Raw genomic sequence first — 20,401 nt, forward strand, 5'->3', positions numbered from 1 at the left:
CGGAGGTGGGAGGGGGGGAGAGACAGGCGGGGGGGGGGGGAGGGGTATGTAGTAGTATAGAAGTGGAGAGGTACTTGGGAACTCAGATGTCAGGCAGGTTACAGTGTGTCATAAATCCAATGTCTATAATGAGTCCATGGGTTTTTGTATCTAAGTGGCTGATGAAGTGAAGTTCAGTTTTGTTCAATGTCTTCATCAACAACCTGGAAGATGGCATAGAGTGTACCCTCAGCAAGTTTGCAGATGACACCAAGCTGAGGGGGAATTGTAGATATGCTGGAGGGTAGAGCTAGGATTCAGAGTAACCTAGACAAATTGGAGGATTGGGCCAAAATAAATCTCATGAGGTTCAATAAGGACAAGTGCAAAGTCCTGCACTTAGGACGGAACAATCCTATGTACTGCTACAGGCTGGGGGCTGATTGGATAGGCAACAACTCTTCAGAAAAGGACTTGGGGGGGTTACAGTGGACAATAAGCTGAATATGAGCCGGCAGCGTGCCCCTGTTGCCAAGACGGCTGATGGCATACTGGGCTGCATTGGTAGGAGTGTTGCCAGTAGGCCAAGGAAAGTGATTATTCCCCCCTATGCAGCAGTGGTGACGCCACATTTGGAGTACTATGTCCAGTTTTGGGTCCTTTACTACAGACAGGATGTTGACAATTTGGAGAGAGTCCAGCAGAGAGCAACAAAAATGGCTAGGGGACTAGGGCACATGACTTCTGAGGAGAGGCTGAGGGAACTGGACTTATTTAATTTAGAGAAGAGAAGACCGAGAGGGGATTTGATAGCAGCCTTCAACTACCTGAAGGATGGTTACAAAGAAGATGTAGCTAGCCATCCTCTAGCTAGCAGATGACAGAACAAGGAGCGATGGTCTCAAATTTCAGCAAGGGAAGTTTATGTTAGATACTAGGAAAAACTATCTTACTAGGAGGGTAGTAACGCACTAGAACAGGTTACCCAGAGAGGTTGTGGGAGCTCCATCCTTGGAGGTTTTTAAGACCCAAGTAGACAAAGCCTTGGCTGGGATGATCTAGTTGGGGCTGGTCCTGCTTTGAGCAGGGGTTTGGACTAGATGACCTCCTGAGGTCCCTTCCAACCCTAATTTTCTATGTTTCTACAATTCTATATATGTTCTGAACAGTCTGGAATGTGTTAAATGCGTTTGTGATGGGCTGGCTGGCAGTGACTTAGCCCAGGGGTTTTGAAAGGGCAAAAGATGATTAGAGAACTTAGGATTCCCTTTCCTCACCAATCTGGTAACGATTTGGCCCAGGGGTTTTGAAGGGGTAAAAGATGATTGGAGGACTTGGGATTCCCTTTCCTCACCAATCAGGCCCTAGAGACTGACCCTCCGTGTCCCCTGATTGGCCCTGTGGGTCACCTGGTGGGGGATAAAAGGGGCAGTGCGGCTGACTCAGGGAGAGACCAGCGAGGGACCGCAAGGAAGGAGCTTCAAGGAGCTGGCAAGAGCTGAGCCAGCGGAGCGGGAGCAGTTGCCCCAGAAGAGCCTGAAGGAGTGGGACCTGCAGGCAGCAATGGGGTCCTCAGCAGTGCAGCGTGTGGCTGGCAGGAGAGGCTTCCTGCTGGGCTCCGGGATCCCCTACAAGAGGCTGTGGCCAGCAGGAGAGGCTCCCCACCTCCAGCAAGATCTGAGCAGCGACCTGAGAGGTTCCCAGCTCTGTTTCCAGCTCCTCCAATCAGAGGCCAGGCAGCTCGACACGAGGCCGGGGCTCCAGGAAGGTGAAGACCCCTAGCAGTTTGGAGCAATACCAGCACTGGTGGCTGTGTGGCAGTGTTTCTGCCTACCATGTGGGCATTTGAGTTTAAGTCCCAGCTTTGGTGACTTGGCGTAAATGAGCTAACAAGGAGAAATTCCTCTTGTAGTGGAAAGGGGCCATTGTGTTTCCCCCCCTTCTCCCCCTCCAGGTACCTAGGCCCTATATTCCTTGTAATTTGTCATTTTGTATATTGTGCCTTTTGTATTTCCAGTAATACCAACCAGTATTGTTTGTTCTGCTGTTTGTGTTTTACATTTTGGTTAACCCCATCTTTTGCCAACTGGATGTATATGTCTATGATTGTAAGTGTCTAACCTTTGTTGAATCCTGCCCCTTCGGGGCATTGTAGTGTCCCCTATACCCCCCTGGTTTATACCGGTTATATTCGCAGTATTGTTCCCTCATTAAAAGGTCTATGGTTAAGTTCCCATTGGTGGTCTGGCTCTGCTCTATAGGGGGAAGAGAGTCCCTACACCTCCCACAGTGCTTGTGCACCTGCTTTGATCCATTCAATTTGAGAGGGGGTACCTCTTGGAGTACTGCCCGGGTTACACGTTAAAGCAACCAAAACGTTAGCCTGCATCCACAGATGCTTCTCAAGCAAATCCCAGGACATCGTTCTCCCCTTGTACCTGGCCTTGGTCCAGTTTTGGGCTCCATAATTCAAAAAGGATGTGGAGAAGCTTGAGAGAGTCCAGAGAAGAGCCATGCGCATGATCAGAGGTCAGGAAAACAGACCTTACGACGACAGGCTGAGAGCTATGGCGCTCTTTAGCCTGGAAAAGCGCAGGCTCAGGGGTGACCTGATGGCCATCTACAAGTTTATCAGGGGTGACCATCAGTATCTGGGGGAATGTTTGTTCACCAGCGCACCCCAAGGGATGACGAGGTCGAACAGTTATAAACTACTGGAAGACCATTTCAGGCTGGACATAAGGAAGAATTTCTTTATTGTCCGAGCCCCCAAGGTCTGAAATAGCCTGCTGTCGGAGGTGGTTCAAGCACCTACATTGAACACCTTCAAGAGTAAATTGGATACTGATCTTGCTGGGATCCTATGAGCTCAGCTGACTTCCTGCCCCTCAGGCAGGGGGCTGGACTCAATGATCTTTGAGGTCCCTTCCAGGCCTAATGTCTATGAAATCTATGATTTAAATGTCTCTCTGAAATTTAGTAGGTAAGGACACCAATGGCCTTGGATTAGGTCTTAATGGTGTTTAAGTCCATGTCAACATTTAACAAATGCTTTTTGCATTCTATGAAAATGAGGTGTATAAATGAAATGTGCTCTTTTGACTGTTACACTGTGGCCATGCCTGCAATACAAAATGCAAAATAAGATGTTACAATAAATTAACTAAACATGCCCAGAAGACAGATTGACAGGTTAGAAAATGAAAGCTTCTGAAGTTGACATTTAAAAGCAAGAGGGGCAGCATGACAAAATAGACCCTGATGTTAGTTTCCCCATTCACTGAAATATTAAAAAGAAAGCCAATTTTCAACTCAATTATTTTAGAAGAAAAAAACTGTAAAAATCCCAACTATTATAAGAACATAAAACTGGGAGACATTAGTGGAGACTATTAATTGATCATGCTGAGAGATTATTAGCTATAGTATTACTATTCTATTCAGTCCTAGGGGATTTTAGTAATAGCATGTACATTAACATACACAAATAAATTATAAAAAGCTACAATTTATTTTAATGCAACTTCTAGTAATTCTTTAGTGCCTGTTCAGATTTCAATCAATAGGAAAACTCTGGTAGCAGAATTGCTAAATATTCTTTTTTCTTCTGAAAAGTCTCCTTTTGCAGAGCTTAAAGAAGGAACATTTTTTAAAAGAAGGAAAAATGAAGATTTTCAGAGTTATTTAGTCTCTGCAGTCCTGGTTTTGGTGGCAGATGCAATATTGTGTTTAATAGGTGAATTTCTTCAGTTCTTTTCTCCTGAGGGACTCAGCCTTGGGTGCAGCAGCTGAAAGTGTTTTTGGAATGCTGAAACTGAGGTTCTTAAAGTGTCTACACATGCTTTTTTAAAGGTGACATGAGATAGTTAAAGATCTGCTTCTGTTTTTGCTTTACTTAATTACTGTTTGTGATGAAAATTAAAGCATCCCAAAGTTTTATTGGACATAACCTAATCAGTACATATTCTCCTGTGACTGCACCATTACCTGGACCAGCAGTGTTCAAGTCAAATCAAAATAAAAGGTCTACACAAGCCTACGAACTAGCACAGTTAAGGCACAGATTAGTATCTATGCAAAGGAGCATCACAGATTGCTGCCTTTGATTTACTAGTCCAAATGGCACGATGTCTGTTACAGAAAGGTCAACAGGAGGTGATCTTTGGTACGAGTCCAGAACAGGGCTTGAACTATAGCAGAGGTCTTAACCACATTGCTACCACATCCATAATGCAGCATTCACTAACTATAGCTATATAACAGAGTTGTGGCAGCTGCAGAGCTTGATACAGAGATAAATCCTCTGGCAACTCTCTGTATGATGTTCAATTCCCTTTAAAAGTGGATCCTGAATTTTGCAAAGCAGAGTGCAGAAGCAGCAACCAGTAGTGGTTGCATCTCCCACTCCTAGCCTCCTCCCCTCCCCCATCATCAATTTGGAAGACCACTCCACGGGAGCAGCAGCTAGGGACTTTTTAAAGTCCCCAAAAAAGGTAAGAATTCCCTCCCTCCACCTGATCAGAGATATGTTCTCTCCACCACTTGCCACTGGCACTGTCTCTGCTGCCTTGGGGGCAAGGGGAGTTCCTGTCCCATACCAACTGAGCTATGCAGGGGCTGGGCTCAGTCCAGGACAGTGATGGTGGTGGACAGGTTCACCTGCCCTGTACCAGCTCCCAGGATGTCAGAAAACACCCAGGGTACCAGGCAAGGAGGGGAACCTGCCCACACATTGCTGTCCCTGCAGCAGTGGCAGGGAGGGGAGGGAGGGAAGGCGATAGAAAGAGGAGGAAAGAGGAAGGGAAAGGGGGGAATTCTTACCTCCTTCAGGGACTTAAAGGGGTCCCCGGCTGCTGCTTCTGCCACATGGTCAGAAAAGGAATTGCGGCTGCACCTCTGCACCCTCTCTGGATTTGCCCCCGATTCCCTTTCTTCTCTGTTGAAGCCAAGTGAGTACAAGTTACAGATATCTTTATTTTCTATCTTGTATAGTGGACCCATGACTACCTACTTCTACTAGCAGTGAATTCTATAGAGGACCTCTGAGGCATCAGTAAATAAAGGGCCAACAAAGGTTTGCTCCTTCATTAACATGGGATGCTGCAGGTTACATTAGAATGCAACTCAGAAATAGTCCTATAGTTGTTACAGATAACTGTGCGCCACAGCTATAATTTTCTCATGTATTGTTATAATGAGATATGTTTGTGCCTAAAATGTAACTGTGTTTATGGAAATTTGAATTACAGTATTAGTTTTAGTAAGATACACTATGTGTGCCTCAGCCTTAAAGAGGTTAATTGAAAGGAATATGTAGTAAATTTGTACACCTTTGCTAGAATACCAAGTGCCTGATTTTCAGAAGTGCTAAGTACACGAAACTCCAGGTGAAGTCAGTGGTATCTACAGACCCTCAACACAAATGAGCCCTATTGCCTTTAAGTTCTTTTCTCCTTTAAAAGCTCGTACAAATGAAATGGAGACAACTATTCTTGTGAGTTTCTTTCTCTATTGCTTGGGTTTGGTCTTTATAAAACTCCTGGCTCTCTGCCCATTCTTCCTGAATGAGCAGTAACTCAAAATCTCGTCCTCCTTGAAATCTCTGTTTGTTAAAAGCTGTAATAAAGAAACTCAATTTTCCTTTTATTTAATTACCTCATCTCAGACTACTGCATAACCACGCAATAGTTCATTGCCCTGTGAGAGTCACAATATAGAACATAGTTCATCAACCACATATATTTATGGGTTTTGCAGGCCAGCAGCATAGGGATGCAGCCGTGCACCCAGGGCACAGAGGCAGTAGAGACTTCTAGTAGCTGCCAGGATTGTGACTGCGTGACTGGCAGCAGCAGCCCTTTCTTTTTTGCCCACCACCAAATCAGTGCCTGGGACAGTTGTTCCATTCACCGCACCCTAGTTACACCACTGTTACAGGCTTTTCTTAAACACAGACTGGAAAGCTGCATGATTGTATTTCAGTGAAAGTGCTCTCTGGACATTAATTGCTATGAACTGTTTTGTATAGCAGCCTTTTATTAAAAATAAATAAATAATAGTTTTGCCAAAAGTATCCATTTTTGGTATACTTTTAAAATTAAAGAGTCATCTCACTTCTTTAGGAAACAGTGGAATAACTTGGCTATAATGTCCATGTTACTGAATGGTAGTAACCATTATTTAAGCATTTCCATTATTATGGTATGAAACAACTGGGTTGTTTTTTGAGCTAGCAGTGGCCAAAAATAGTATTTTGACTGAGTTCAAACAAATAATTTAAATTCCTTTAACTTTGTTTTTAAATGAAATTCAGCTCCATAGTGATAAATAAGGGTATATAAATTAGATTTTTTTGCCTTTTTTCTTTCAAAAAATTAAATTGATGAGCTCTTCATTTATGAAAATGACAAATAAAATATTTCATAGACATTAGGCATGGAAGGGACCTTGGAAGATCATCGAGTCCAGCCCCCCGCCCGAAGGGCAAGAAGTCAGCTGGGGTCATAGGATCCCAGCAAGATATGCATCCAATTTACTCTTGAAGGTATTCAGTGTAGGTATTTGAATCACCTCCGATGGCAGGCTATTCCAGACCTTGGGGGCTTGGACAGTAAAGAAATTCTTTCTTATGTCCAGCCTGAAATGGTCTTGCAGTAGTATATAACTGCTCAACCTCATCATCCCTTGGGGCGCTCTGGTGAACAAACATTCCCCCAGATACTGATGGTCACCCCGATAAACTTATAGGTGGCCAGCAGATCACCCCTGAGCCTGTGCTTTTCCAGGCTAAAGAGCCTCATAGATCTCAGCCTGACGTCATAAGGTCTGTTTTCCTGACCTCTGATCATGCGCATGGCTCTTCTCTGGACTCTCTCAAGCTTCTCCACATCCTTTTTGAATTGTGGGGCCCAAAACTGGATGCAGTAGTCCAGCTGCAGTCTCACCAAGGCCAAGTACAAGGGGAGAACGACATCCCGGGATTTGCTTGAGAAGCATCTATGGATGCAAGCCAGCATTTTGGTCACTTTACTAGCCGCAGCATCACATTGCAGGCTCATGTTCATCTTGTGGTCAATGATGACCCCCAAGTGTCTATTATAATATTATTTTATGGATGTTGATTACTGCTTGGAATGTGTTCAGCATGGCCTGTATATTTTGAACACCCTATATTAATGTGCTATGGTTAATTGATTAAAATAAAATTTGGCATATTTATGCAGGAACAGAAATCTTTGTCAATCCCTCACAGTTGAGTATGATTGTAATCCACGAATGTCTTATCTGTTGGTCCAAAAATGGCTGATGAGGCTGAGTCAACAGACTATGTTGCAACCTAGACACATGTTTCTGTGTGGTGTGGGTAACTCTGGATTCTTGATTTAGTCCATGACATGCTGTCTCTGCCACTCCCCTTTTCCATCTCCTATTGTCATCATAAGGTTTCAAAGTACTGAGATCCTTGCAGAAGACTCTTCATCCATTTGGGTTGGTCCTGGGCAATATAGTCTCCCATAAGTTGATGCTGATGTTGCATTTTTTCAAGTTGGCCTTGAGGATGCCCTTGAAGTGCTTTCTCTGCCCTACTCCTGAGCATACACCTTGACTGAGCTGGGATAATTAAATTTGCTTCAGGAGTCTAGAATTGGACATCTGGATGATGTGGCCAACCCAGTGAAGTTAATGTCATAAATCATTACCTTGATGCTCGTGGTGTTTGCTTGCAAGAAGACCCTGGTGTAGGTGTGTCTATTTTCCCACTGGATTCAAAGGATCTTCTGTAGGTAGCATTGATGGTACTTCTTCAATGACTTGAGGTGTTTCCTGTATGTTGTCCACGTTTCAGCTCTGTACAGTAAGGTGGGGATCATAACTACTTAATAAACCATAAGCTTGGTTTTGGATCTGATATCACAATCTTTGAAAAACCATTTCCTCAGGTGTCTGAAAACTGCACTTGTACATCTGAAGCAATGTTGGTTTTCTTTGTAGATGTCAGCTTTCTCCAGAGTCTCACCATGAATCTGAATTACCTAGAGACTGCTCATTAACAGCTTGTTGATGGAGTCTTCTGAATGTCAGGCATCAGTTTCATTTTCTTGTATGCCTTGATAAAGACATCAATGATTGCCTGAAGGTCTGCTTCCCAGTGAGCACGCGCTACAGCATCATCAGGATACTGGAGCTCAGTGATTGAGGTTGGGGTAGTCTTGGTTTTGTCTCAGGGTTGGCTGTGATTAAACAGCTTACCTTCCATTTGGTAGTTTAGCTCCACTCCAACTGAAAGCTTGTTGGTGGTCAGATGTAGCACTGTGGTAAGGAATATTGAGAAGAGTGGTGGAGTGATGATACAGCTTTGCTTAACTCCCATCTTAACCTCAAAGGGATCTGTGACAGATCTATTGTTAAAAACCATCACTTGCATACTGTCACAGAGCAAGCAAAGAATGGTGGTGAATTTTGGTGGGCATCTATACTTCATAAGGATCCTCCACAGCACCTCTCTGTTGACAAAGTTGAAGTCTTTTGTGAGGTCAAAGAAGGCCATGTAGAGAGGTTTATATTGCTTCCAGCATTTTTCCTGAAGCTGGCAAGCTGTAAAGACAATTTTAGGTATGCCTCTTGATACCCTGAACCCACACTGAGACTCCAGAAAGAGGTTTTCAGCAAGAGGAAGGAGATATCCAGGAAGGTTCTTGCAATGCTCTTTCCTGAGGTGGACAGCAAGGTGATCCCTCTGTAATGCCTGCAGTTGGACTTGTCTCCTTTCTTAAAGATTGTCATGATCATGGTGTTCCTGAGGTCATCTGGGATTTTCTCATCATTCCAGATCTTTAAGATAGGGCATGGAGCTGCACAGTGACCTCCTCTCCCCCCTGCTTGAATATTTTGGCAGGGGTTCCATACACTCCAGATGCCTTGTCATTCTTCATCTGCTTGATGGTTTTTCTCAATTCATCAAGTATTGGAGGGATTCCGAGATTATCTCTGACTGAGTGTTGTGGGATAGAGTTGAGAACACTCTTGTCAACAACAGAGTCTTGAATGAGAAGTTCTTCAAAATGCTCCTTCCAACAGGCATTGATGGATCCCCTTTCCTTCATCAGGTCTCCTCCATCCTTCTGTCTCAAGGGTGTTGGTCCTTGAGTACTTGGACCATAGATGGCTTTGGTGGCATTGTAAAAACAGTGCATATCATGGATGTCATCAAGCTGTTAAATCTCTTCTGCCTTGTCTTCCCACCATCTTCATATCATGGGTCCTCCTTTGGACCTCTGCCTTTGCTTGTTGTTGATTCAGTTTATTTTGCTTCAAGTTGATGTTGTTCTGCCAAGTACAAAAGGCCTTGTGCTTGTGGTAGATCAACTACTGGACCCCTGGTCATTCTCATTAAACCAGTCTTGATGTTTCCTGGTACAGAATCCAAGTGTCTCATTGCAGTAGCTGATGACAGTGCATTTGAAGGCACCCCAAGCAGTGCTGACATTTTTCCATTGGAAATTATCAGTTTTTCATTGAGGGACTGGTGGGAGAGGTCTCGCTTGATTGAGTCCTTCAACACTGATCTTCCATCAGCATTGCTTCTGCTGTAGCCCTTGTTTGGGAATCAGTTTGAGTGACATAGCCAAATGGATGAGTCAGTGATCAGTCCAGCAATCCTCAGCTCCTAGCATAGCTCAGGTGATGTGGACATCTTTGCTATCCCAGGCATGAACAATGACATAGTCAATCAGGTGCCAATGCTTAGATCGTGGGTGTTGTCATGATATCTTGTGCCTGATTTGCTGGAGGAACAGGGTGTTGGTGATGGCAAGACCATGTTCTGTGCATTTGGTCAAGAGGAGGATGACATTGGAGCTGACCTTTCCTGTTCCTCCCTTGCCCGTGGTTCCATTCCAGAGGTTTGAGTTCCTTCCAAATCTGGTGTTAAAATAACTGAGAAGAATAAGTCTGTCTCCTTCTGGAGCATCAAAAAGGACTTGGGCAAGGTTAGCGTAGAATTCCTCGTTACTTTCTTTGGTGGCATCAAGAGTCAGGGCATACGTGCTCATGGTGAGATCGGCGTATTGGCTCCCTGCTAGTTTACGATGGAATGTCATGTGGTGCTCATTAATTCTGATAGGAAATTTGTTGAGTTAGTTGATGTGTTCATTCTTAAAGGCAAAACCCACTCCATGAAGCTGGCAGTCTCCTTTCAAGACCAAGCCAATTCCCCCACCTTGATCATTGACGGATGTCCACATGGCACCAGTTCACCTACGGTTAGTTCTGAAATAGTTAAGGAGTTCCAGGAGCAGCTAGATGGGTACAAGTCAGCAGGCCCGGATGACCTCCATCCACGGCTGCTGAAAGAATTGGCCAGTGTCATAGCTGAGCTGCTGGCACAGCTGTTCGAGCACTCATGGTGCTCCGGCCAGGTCCCTGAGGACTGGAGAAGGGCCAATGTGGTGCCCATTTTCAAGAAAGGGAGAAGGGATGAGCCGGCTAACTTTAGACCAGTCAGTCTTACCTCTATTCCTGGGAAAATGGTAGAGAAATAATCAAAGAACACATTTGTGCCGGCCCAGCAGGGGAAACGATGCTGAGGGGAAACCAGCACGGGTTTGTCACAGGTAGATCCTGCCTGACAAACCTTGTAGCCTTCTATGACCAGGTCACACACTGCCTGGATGCGGGAGCCAAGGCTGATGTCATCTTCCTGGACTTTAGGAAGGCCTTCGACACAGTTTCACACCCTATCCTCATTGGGAAGCTAGCAGACTGTGGAGTGGACACCTACACGGTCAGGTGGGTGGCCAACTGGCTTAGGAACCGCACCCAGAGAGTGGTGGTGGATGGTTCCTTCTCAGCCTGGAGGGAGGTGGGCAGTGGGGTCCCGCAGGGTTCGGTCCTCCGACCAATATTATTTAATATCATCATCAGCGATTTGGACACGGGCGTGGAGAGCACCCTCTCCAAGTTCGCTGATGATACCAAGTTATGGGGCAAAGTTAGTACACCGGAGGGCAGGGAGCAGATTCAGGCCGACCTGGACAGGTTGGATCAATGGGCAGAGAGAAATAGGATGCAATTTAATAAAGATAATGTAAGGTACTCCATCTGGGAAGGAGGAACCCCCAGCACACCTATAGGTTGGGGAGTGTCCTTCTCAGCAGCTCGGAGGCAGAGAGGGATCTTGGAGTCATAATTGACTCCAAGATGAACATGAGCCGGCAGTGTAACAAGGCCATCAACAAGGCCAATCGCACCTTGTCGTGCATTAGCAGGTGCATGACTAATAGATCAAAGAAGGTGATGCTCCCCCTCTATGCGGCACTGGTCAGGCCACAGTTGGAGTACTGTGTCCAGTTTTGGGTGCCACACTTCAAGAGGGATGTGGGGAATCTCGAGAGGGTCCAAAGGAGGGCCACTTGCATGATTAGTGGCCTTCGTGATAGACCCTACGGGGGGAAGTTGAGAGAGCTGAATCTCTTCAGCCTTCACAAGAGACGGCTGAGGGGAGATCTTGTGGCCGCCTATACATTTATTAGGGGAGGTCAACGGGGAAGAATGGAAGTGCTGTTTTATAAGGCGCCCCAGGGAATGACTAGGAATAACGGGTGTAAACTAGTTGAGAGTGGATTTAGGTTAGATTTTAGGAAGACATTTTTCACAGTAAGGGTGGCCAGGATCTGGAACGGGCTTCCAAGAGAGGTGGTGCTATCACCTAGCTTGGAGGTCTTCAAGAGGAGGCTAGATAATCACCTGGCTGGGGTCATCTGACCTCGGTCCTCTTTCCTGCCAGGGGCAGGGGGTCAGACACGATGGTCCATTGTGGTCCCTTCGACTCTACAATCTATGAATCTATGGACTGATAATTGGGCTCAAAGGGTAGTAATCAATGGCTCGACGTCTAATTGGCAGCCAGTATCAAATGGAGGTCATACCTAGCCATACCTAGGACCATAAGTACAAGTTCTTTTATTTTATTATTGCTTCTGTCTAAAGCTTGGATCTAGACACCCCCAAAATACCACTGACCTGTATTGGAATGGTGTTGTTCATGTCCATTACTGTAAATTATTATTATTTTGACAATTGATTATTACAGATGTTAAAAATGTATAATGGTAGACTTGACTTCAAACTCTTTTGATTTTGTTAGTTTAACATTGATATACTAAACAGCGAGGTATTAAACATTCTCTTTGGGTATTATCTTTCTCGCCCTCAACTTTATTTTTTAAAATGTTATTTATTAATAAATCCAACTTATCAAATAAGGGATTTAACATTTAAAGATAGATCCAATCCCCTAAAATATATATAAAAAAGATATTTATCTTCTATCAAGAGCGCTACCATAATACAAATGAATGTCCACAGAAGTTTGGGTTCTATTATTCTCTTCCTTTCAGTATCTGACAGTTCCTTTATATCTCTTTCGATGTTACCCTTTTCTGTTTTTTCATCTCTATATAATAATTCACCCCTCCTTTTATCTAGAACTCTGCATAACAGAAATCCTATTATCTTCCACCCATCCCTGCTTTTCAATTTTACATTTATTCTCAATTTATTCTTACGTGTTAGCTTACAGAACTTGCACCTTAGTATTCAAAAAAGTTTCTGAAATTTTCCAGCTTGGAGGCAGATTATTTTTTAGCAAATTAAACAATTTCCACCAGATTTCCAAGTAAGCATCTTTTTACTTCTGTCTTTACACTGACTTTACACTGACTTGATAGGATAATTTTTTCCATTATTAGAACTTCCAAACTTTTTGAAACCAGTCAATGCTTCTAGGGGTGTTACTTCTCTTCCAAGCTTTTGCAATTGTAATTCTTGCAGCCACTAGAGGATGAGTGAGCAATTCCCCATGGCATTTACGTTGCAGAGTTCTCAGGAAGGTTCAATAGGAACACTAAGTGATTATCTGAGAGTTGTTATCTTGTTATTTCCCTTACCATGTCTCTACATTTCTTCCAAAACAATATAATTCTGGGCCATGTTCATGCGGTAGAATCCTCTCAATAGACCAGACTCCCTCCAACACTTGCCTGCTCCTATACCATAAATAGATTTGATTTTAAGTGGGCTGAGTGACCACTGATATAGGATTTGATGTTTCTTTTATTATGATGCAGATGGATGTGTGAGAACTATTGTTCCAGATGGTCACCCATTTTTAAGCTCTAATTTCTGATCCAATGTTATTAGCTTACCTTGTCATAAACAGTGGTTTGTTTTTTTAATATGGCAATTTAAAATTGCTTTAAACAGACAATAGGTCTGTGTTTTCATAGGTGTGACTAATGTTTTCTCATTCTCTGATATCTACTGATGTTCACCTTTTTGGCAAGTGTGCCTCAGTTGCAGGTATTGGAAAAATGGGAATTTAATGTCACCTGAAGTATGCTGTAATTCTTCAAAAGATTTAAATACCATATTTACTTGGATCCGAGACAAGGTTTTTTCCCCCACTTATCATGAGGGGAAAAATACCCTCACCTTTGATTCGAGAACAAGGTGGTGGGTTGGTGGGGCAGGTGTCTGCTGCTGCTGTGGCTATAGCTCTGACTCCAGCCCCAACCTGGGCTTAGGGTTAGAATTGGAGCTGCAGTAGCCACCTGGCCCCTCACAGCCTCTGCCCTACTTGCAGCTTCTGCCTCTGCCTATCCCATGCACCCTCTGCCCCACTGCCGCTTACCGTCAGGCACAGCCTGGCCAGGTTGGATCCAGAGCTACTCTGTGCTCCAGGCTGGAATGGCTCCAGAGTTGTGGCTGATGGTAAGCAGTAGGAGACAGAGGCTCTGGAGGCAGGTGGAGCTGAGGCTGCAAGGGGGTAGAAACTGTAGTGATCGTCTGGGGGACGGAGATTGTAGGGTGGGCAGAAGCTGTGGGGGACAGAAGCTGCAGATGGCAGGTGGAAAAGAAGCTGTAAGAAGGGCATAGGCTTCAGGAGGCAGAAGCTATGGTGGTACCAGCTGGGGCAGAGGCTGTGGGGTGGGCAGAAGCTGTGGGGGACAGGTGGGGGTACAGGTGGCAGCGCACAGACATTGTGGAAGGAGCAGATAGCGGAGAGGGCAGGCAGTAGTGAGAACAAGCACTGGGGGGTACTTGAGGGTGGGGAGGGTTAGACCTGTTGCTGCTTTCCCTGCTATAGCAGCAGGGTGGATGAGTTTAATATGGCCCTCCAGTAATTAGATTCTATGCATAGAAAATATACTGAATTTATAAATTTTCTGTGTATAGAATCCTATTATTCACAGGGTTGTCTTAAATTTGGAGTCATCTTGGATTCAGATAAATATGGTATACTTTCTTTGAATAACTGTCCAAAATATGTAATACCAATACGTTCCCAGATATTAAAGTTTCCTAATAAAATATCAGTAGGTGATAAAAGTAATGGTTATTAACTTAATTTCTTATATGTGCTACCCCAGGTTGATTGTTGTTCTCTTAAAGGGGTAATTATTTATTAAATTGAGCCAGAAAGAATCCTTTAGCCATGGTAATATTTTTAGCTTGACTTCTGGACAGTATGTTTGCTCTATGGGTTTCCCAATTTGATTTGGATTCGGAGATTCAACCGCCGAATCTCCTCCAAATCAAATCAGCTACCAAAGCTTCACGCAGCCCTACTGTCAACTGCATATGGGGATTCAGCCATCACTTTAAGGTTTAAGATATTCAGGATACAAGTTTCCAAAACTCCTGGGATGTTGTTTCCCTGAGCTAGTCCTAATATTTTGAAATCAAAGTTATTTTACTGGATTCCTGATGACAGGACTGTGTTCTGTTTTTTGTTTATGATGGCACTGGAGAATTCAGAAAACAGTAGGTATAAACAGACATCGCCAACTGAAGTGGATCAGCAGTGCCAGGATGTGTCCTGGCACAACCGATCTATTTCATTGGGTGAAGCCAACATTATCCATTGTCCCATACGGTCAGATCCCTGCCACTGCTGCAGGGGGAGCAGGGAGTGCCTCTGCCTCTGCAAATGGTGGTATTTTGGAGTAGGGAGTGCATCTGCAAATGGGGGTATCTTGCAGAGGTATACCTGGGGATTCCTTGGGTCCCTCACTGCCCCATGCTGGGTCCCACTCTGCCCTATGCCTCCACACCACCCTGTACTTCCTTGTGCCATTCTGTCACATTGTACCTCTGCACCACCTGATGCTGCCCTGCCAAGTCCTGCTTCACCCTGTGCTACCATGCCAGGTCCCACAACACATGTACCACTGCACCAGGTCCTGCAGTGCCCCATCCTACACTATGCCATGTCCCGTACCACCCTGTGCCAGGTCCCATGCCATCCCACACAGCCATGCCACTGAGCTGTGCTGTCCTGCTGGGTTCTGCATCATTGGGCCAGGTCCTGTCCCACCCCACGGAACTGCATCAGGTTCTGTACCACAATGCTGGGTCCTGCAGTGCACCTAGCACTGCTGCACTGGATCCTGCACCATCCCACTGGGTCCTGCACCAGGTCCTGGACCACTCTGCTGCATCCCATGCTGCTGCAGTGCTGTGCCACCTTGCTGGATCCCACATCACGCCACGCCAGGTCCCGTGCTACCCTGTGCTGTCATGCTGGGTCCCACTCTGCTCCGGGTACCACTGCTCCAGGTCCCACACCCAAGGACTCCACAGGTGCATCTCTGCAAACGGGGACACCTGGACAGGCACTCTTGGGACTTCAGGGACCCTTCAAAGAATTCCCAGGGCACAAAGGATCAGGTCCCTGAAGCTCTGGGAATGCCTCCCTGGGGCAGCGGGATTATGCAGACAGCTCTTTGTTGCCTGTGTTTTCCAGCTATAAAGCAAATAGATATCCATTGCAAAAAAGCGGCACAAATTGATCTCACCTATGTCGTGGCCACACATTTTGGGCATCTGTGGTGTGACAAGGGGTGTGGATGTCTGTTTCCTTGGCCTTTGTGCCACCATAAAAAAATTATGATACTCACACCCACACAGTGTGCATTTTTTTCCTTTTTCACCCATTCAGAAAACATTTACTTTTAATTTACTCTTGAAGCAAAACTTCATATTTTAAAACTATCTATTGAATTCTATAGCAGGGAGAGTATTCTTATGAGGCAGGTATTCCCAACTTACAGATGAGACCACATGCTGCATATCACTAGGAGGCCTGGAGCTGTGCATGGCTTGTGAAGGAAGGGGTTTCAAACTCATTCTTTGAAAAAAAAGCTAAAATACTTTTTTAATAATGGCCAATGGGCAAGGGTAAATTTTAGGACAATATGATAATCTTCCATCCACATCAGAACTCCAGCTAGTATCAAGGGTAGATATGCATTAAGATGAGGGAAGAATCTGACATCTTATGTAGTAACTAGATTTTTTATTATTAATGTTATTATTATATGGTCAGTACTTGATTATCATAGTCAGTATTTCACAGCTTGAAAATATCCTTAGCTTTAGGCCATAGATATTTTGGGGGTTTGTTTTTCTTTCATTGTTATTATCTCCTCTTTTTCTCTCCCTCTTACCTCTCTTTACATATCTTCTCTATTCCTACCTCTGCATTACCTTCCCTGCAGCAATTCCCAAATCCCACTTCTCATTTCTCTTCATGCTTGCTCACCCACTTTTCCATTCCACTCTTAAAATGATCAGTAGTCAAATAGTTAATAGCTAAATAGTTAACAATGACATTCCTCTGAGCCTGATAAAAGACAAAAGCGTTTGCACGTCTCAGATCATTTAAGCTCTTAGCAAATTCTGTAAGACTTTCTGTATACTGAACTCCTGGACAATTAATTACATCCACTTCAAGTAAGTCAACTCCTTTTTGCAGTTAACATATATGATATTGCAGGGGCATATCATACATGCACACAGGGATGAAAAGGATGAAATGTCCTTCCTTTCTTTATTTCTTCCGAATTATCCTTACTAACACAGGCATAGTTTTTACTATCATGAATAGCTGTACTGAGGTCAATATTAAATGCTGTACGAGTTACCTTCATAGATTCAAAGATGTTAGGGTCGGAAGGGACCTCAATAGATCATCGAGTCCGACCCCCTCCATAGGCAGGAGTGCTGGGTCTAGATGACCCCAGCTAGATGCATATCCAACTTCCTCTTGAAGACCCCCAGGGTAGGAGAGAGCACCACCTCCCTTGGGAGCCCGTTCCAGACCTTGGCCACTCGAACTGTGAAGAAGTTCTTCCTAATGTCCAGTCTAAATCTGCTCTCTGCTAGCTTGTGGCCATTATTTCTTGTGACCCCCCGGGGGTGCCTTGGTGAATAAAACCTCACCAATTCCCTTCTGTGCCCCCGTGATGAACTTATAGGCAGCCACAAGGTCGCCTCTCAACCTTCTCTTGCGGAGGCTGAAAAGGTCCAGGTTCTCTAGTCTCTCCTCGTAGGGCTTGGCCTGCAAGCCCTTAACCATATGAGTGGCCCTTCTCTGGACCCTCTCCAGGTTATCCGCATCCCTCTTGAAGTGCGGCACCCAGAATTGCACGCAGTACTCCAACTGTGGTCTGACCAGCGCCCGATAGAGGGGAAGCATCACCTCTTTGGATCTATTCGTCATGCATCTTCTGATGCATGATAAAGTGCCATTGGCTTTTCTGATGGCTTCGTTACACTGCCGACTCATGTTCATCTTGGAGTCCACTAGGACTCCAAGATCCCTTTCCACTTCCGTGCCACCCAGCAGGTCATTTCCTAGGCAGTAGGTGTGCTGGACATTTTTCCTCCCTAGGTGCAGCACTTTGCATTTCTCCTTGTTGAACTGCATTCTGTTGTTTTCTGCCCACTTGTCCAACCTGTCCAGGTCTGCTTGCAGCTGTTCCCTGCCCTCCGGCGTGTCCACTTCTCCCCATAGCTTTGTGTCATCCGCAGACTTGGACAGAGTACATTTCACTCCCTTGTCCAAGTCGCTGATGAACCTTAAAGGGTCAGATCCACCATGACTTAATTAAGTGGGTGCTGCCCTGGTAGAGAAGAAGCTCTGGGTTCTGTTCCCAGTGCTCTCCTCTTTAAGCTATTCCTTGGACAGCCAAGAAGGGGGCCAGGAAGAAGTGAACAGGCTTGAAGCTCTGTGGGCGTGTCTACATGAGATGCTGACTGCACCGTAGCTGAATAATACTGCTCAGTATCATGTCACAGCACAAAAAGTGCTAATATGCTACTGTGCAGTATTATTAGGCTACTGCAGCATTTCCCAACCTTTTTTGCCCCACAGCATACTTACCTGAATAAAAAAGCACCGCAGTACACCAGATGCAGAGCGGGGTGGGGGGGTGGGCAACTAGATGCCAACAGGGAGGGGTGGCGCACAGCCAGCTGGACAGCATTTTGGGCTGCAGTCATGTTCCCTGCCTGGCTGGAGCCACACTCCCCGTCTGTCTGTGTCCACAGCAGCAGCAGGGAGGCATGGCTCCAGCCAGGCAGGGGGCATGGCTCCAGCCCAAAATGCTGCAGCACACCAGTTAGGAAACACTGGGCTACTGCACAGTAGCATCACTTAAAAGACATTTGCTGGTGCTACTGTGCAGTGACTTGGGTTACTGAACATATATTTAGTACTTGCTTATACAAGTACTAAACAGACGTGCAGTAACCACTGCACAATAGCATTTTGTGTAGAAGTGCCCTGTGAGATGACTGTTGCTCTGGATTGGACAGACTGGGTTCTATCCTGGGCCTTTGTTCCCAAGGGAGCACAAAGTAACCTACTTCTCTCCATTCATTTTATCCAATAGTTACTCAAATATAAGATGACCTTGAATATAAAATGATCCCCCCAGTAATTTGATTCTTTATATAGAAAATTTTGAAATTATAATTTTTTATTTTTTTTTTTTATAGAATCTACTTGTTGGAAGTTAGTTTTGAATTTGTTCCCACTGCTACAGCAGAGAAAATAAATCTGGGGGGTCAGGTAGTCTCTTTGTCCCCCTAGCTTTTTTCACCTGCAGCTTCTTCCCAGCTTCTTACTGTCAGATCCTGATCTCCCTGAGCACATGGAAGTGAGGGGGAAAAGCCATAACTTTTTACAACATATAACCATCCTATTATTTAAGACCATTTAAAAACCACATAGGGATGAATTCTCCACTAACTAATCACCTGTGGATCTCAGAAAGCAGAATTTACATGGCACGAAATTTATCAAGCACAGTATTACTATAGGGCATTGTAACAGGGGGCCTTCTCGGGGCCGATTTAACCATGGCCCGCCCACCTGTTTCTGGGCTAACCGCCCGCATCCTCACCTGCCACGCCTTGTTGGAATTAATTAGGTAATGATGTAATTAAGCAGGAGCCTGCCCATTTCTTGCCCTGATGCCAGGGGGAGCTATCTGCACCGCAGCCCAAGCCTTGCAGATGGCATCTCGATGTTATCATCATTACCGTCCCCCACACTGGGTCCCAGAATCCTCCTAATTGAACCCTGCCTGGGTTCCTCTCCTCAGGTGGTCTCATCCACCTTCATAGTAGGCAGCACAGCTCCCTGAACCGCTCCCCCTTCAGGTGTGGTCCCCCCGGGACCTTTGGCTCACTAGCCCTGGCCCACCTCCAGGCCAGTCAGAGCCCCAGGTGCGCAGCTCTTGGGAGTCCCTCACAGTGGGCCCTTAGCCTTTTGACCCTTCCAGTCCTGGCCCCAGCCTGGACCAGTCAGGGGACGTTCAGACAGGCGTGAGTCTATGGCTTTTCTCTTTCTCTGGGGGTCCACCCTCCAGGCCCGCCAAACAAGGGGTAACCCACCTGGTTGTGGGGGATAGGGGTTAAGGCACCCCAACCCGCCTTTCACTGGGGTGGTAACTGGCCTGGCATTTCCTGGGGGCTCCTGTGCCACCAAGAGACCCACCAGGCCACCCACTCCCAGCACGGTGCAGTTTTAGGTAGTACCCTGGACCAGGAGCCTCCTTACCATCCCCTACAGCTCCTCCCTTACCTCCAGATGATACCAGCAGCCCTCCAGCCAGGCGATGTTGTTGCCTCGCCTCCAACAGCAGAACTGCCCTGTTTATATGGGCAGCCCTATATAAACCCCTATCAAAATGGCTGCCCTCATCAGGCACCGGGCAGCTGCCAGCTCCAGGCCCTTAAAGTGGGAGGCACAAACAGTGCCCTGCCACAGGCATGAAATTTGGAAGTTGAATATAAGTCAACATATATATGTAAAATATAGACATCTTCATCAAGAAGTAGGTTTACTGGCCTTGGTTGAAGCAACAATGTTTAGGTACCAGGTGCCAAAAACCAGTAGGGTATCAATATACGTGTTTCACATAATTTGTTTTAAATATAGTGATTTAAAAGCAGTAAGAAAAATATCTTAGTGGTTTTGATTTAGTTAAGTTTGTTCTTTAAAAGTAATGCTGAATGGCAATGTGTTATCACATAGAAATTTCAAACTCCACTGGATTTTGTCCAGCTTTAA

The 20,401-nt window shown here is 45.3% G+C and overlaps 1 long non-coding RNA gene across 1 annotated transcript in view; it reads right to left on the bottom strand.

Moving 5' to 3' along the window:
* Positions 1-4,817: 4,817 nt before the first annotated feature.
* The window catches only part of LOC112548118, a 50,731-nt gene continuing 35,147 nt past the window's right edge, over positions 4,818-20,401 (bottom strand). Inside the window, exon 3 of the long non-coding RNA XR_003091933.1 lies at positions 4,818-4,915. This is a non-coding gene — a long non-coding RNA (uncharacterized LOC112548118). The remainder of the gene's footprint in view (positions 4,916-20,401) is intronic.

The sequence above is a fragment of the Alligator sinensis genome, unplaced genomic scaffold, assembly GCF_000455745.1.
Source record: "Alligator sinensis unplaced genomic scaffold, ASM45574v1 scaffold896_1, whole genome shotgun sequence".
In the NCBI taxonomy this organism is placed as follows: Eukaryota; Metazoa; Chordata; order Crocodylia; family Alligatoridae; genus Alligator; species Alligator sinensis.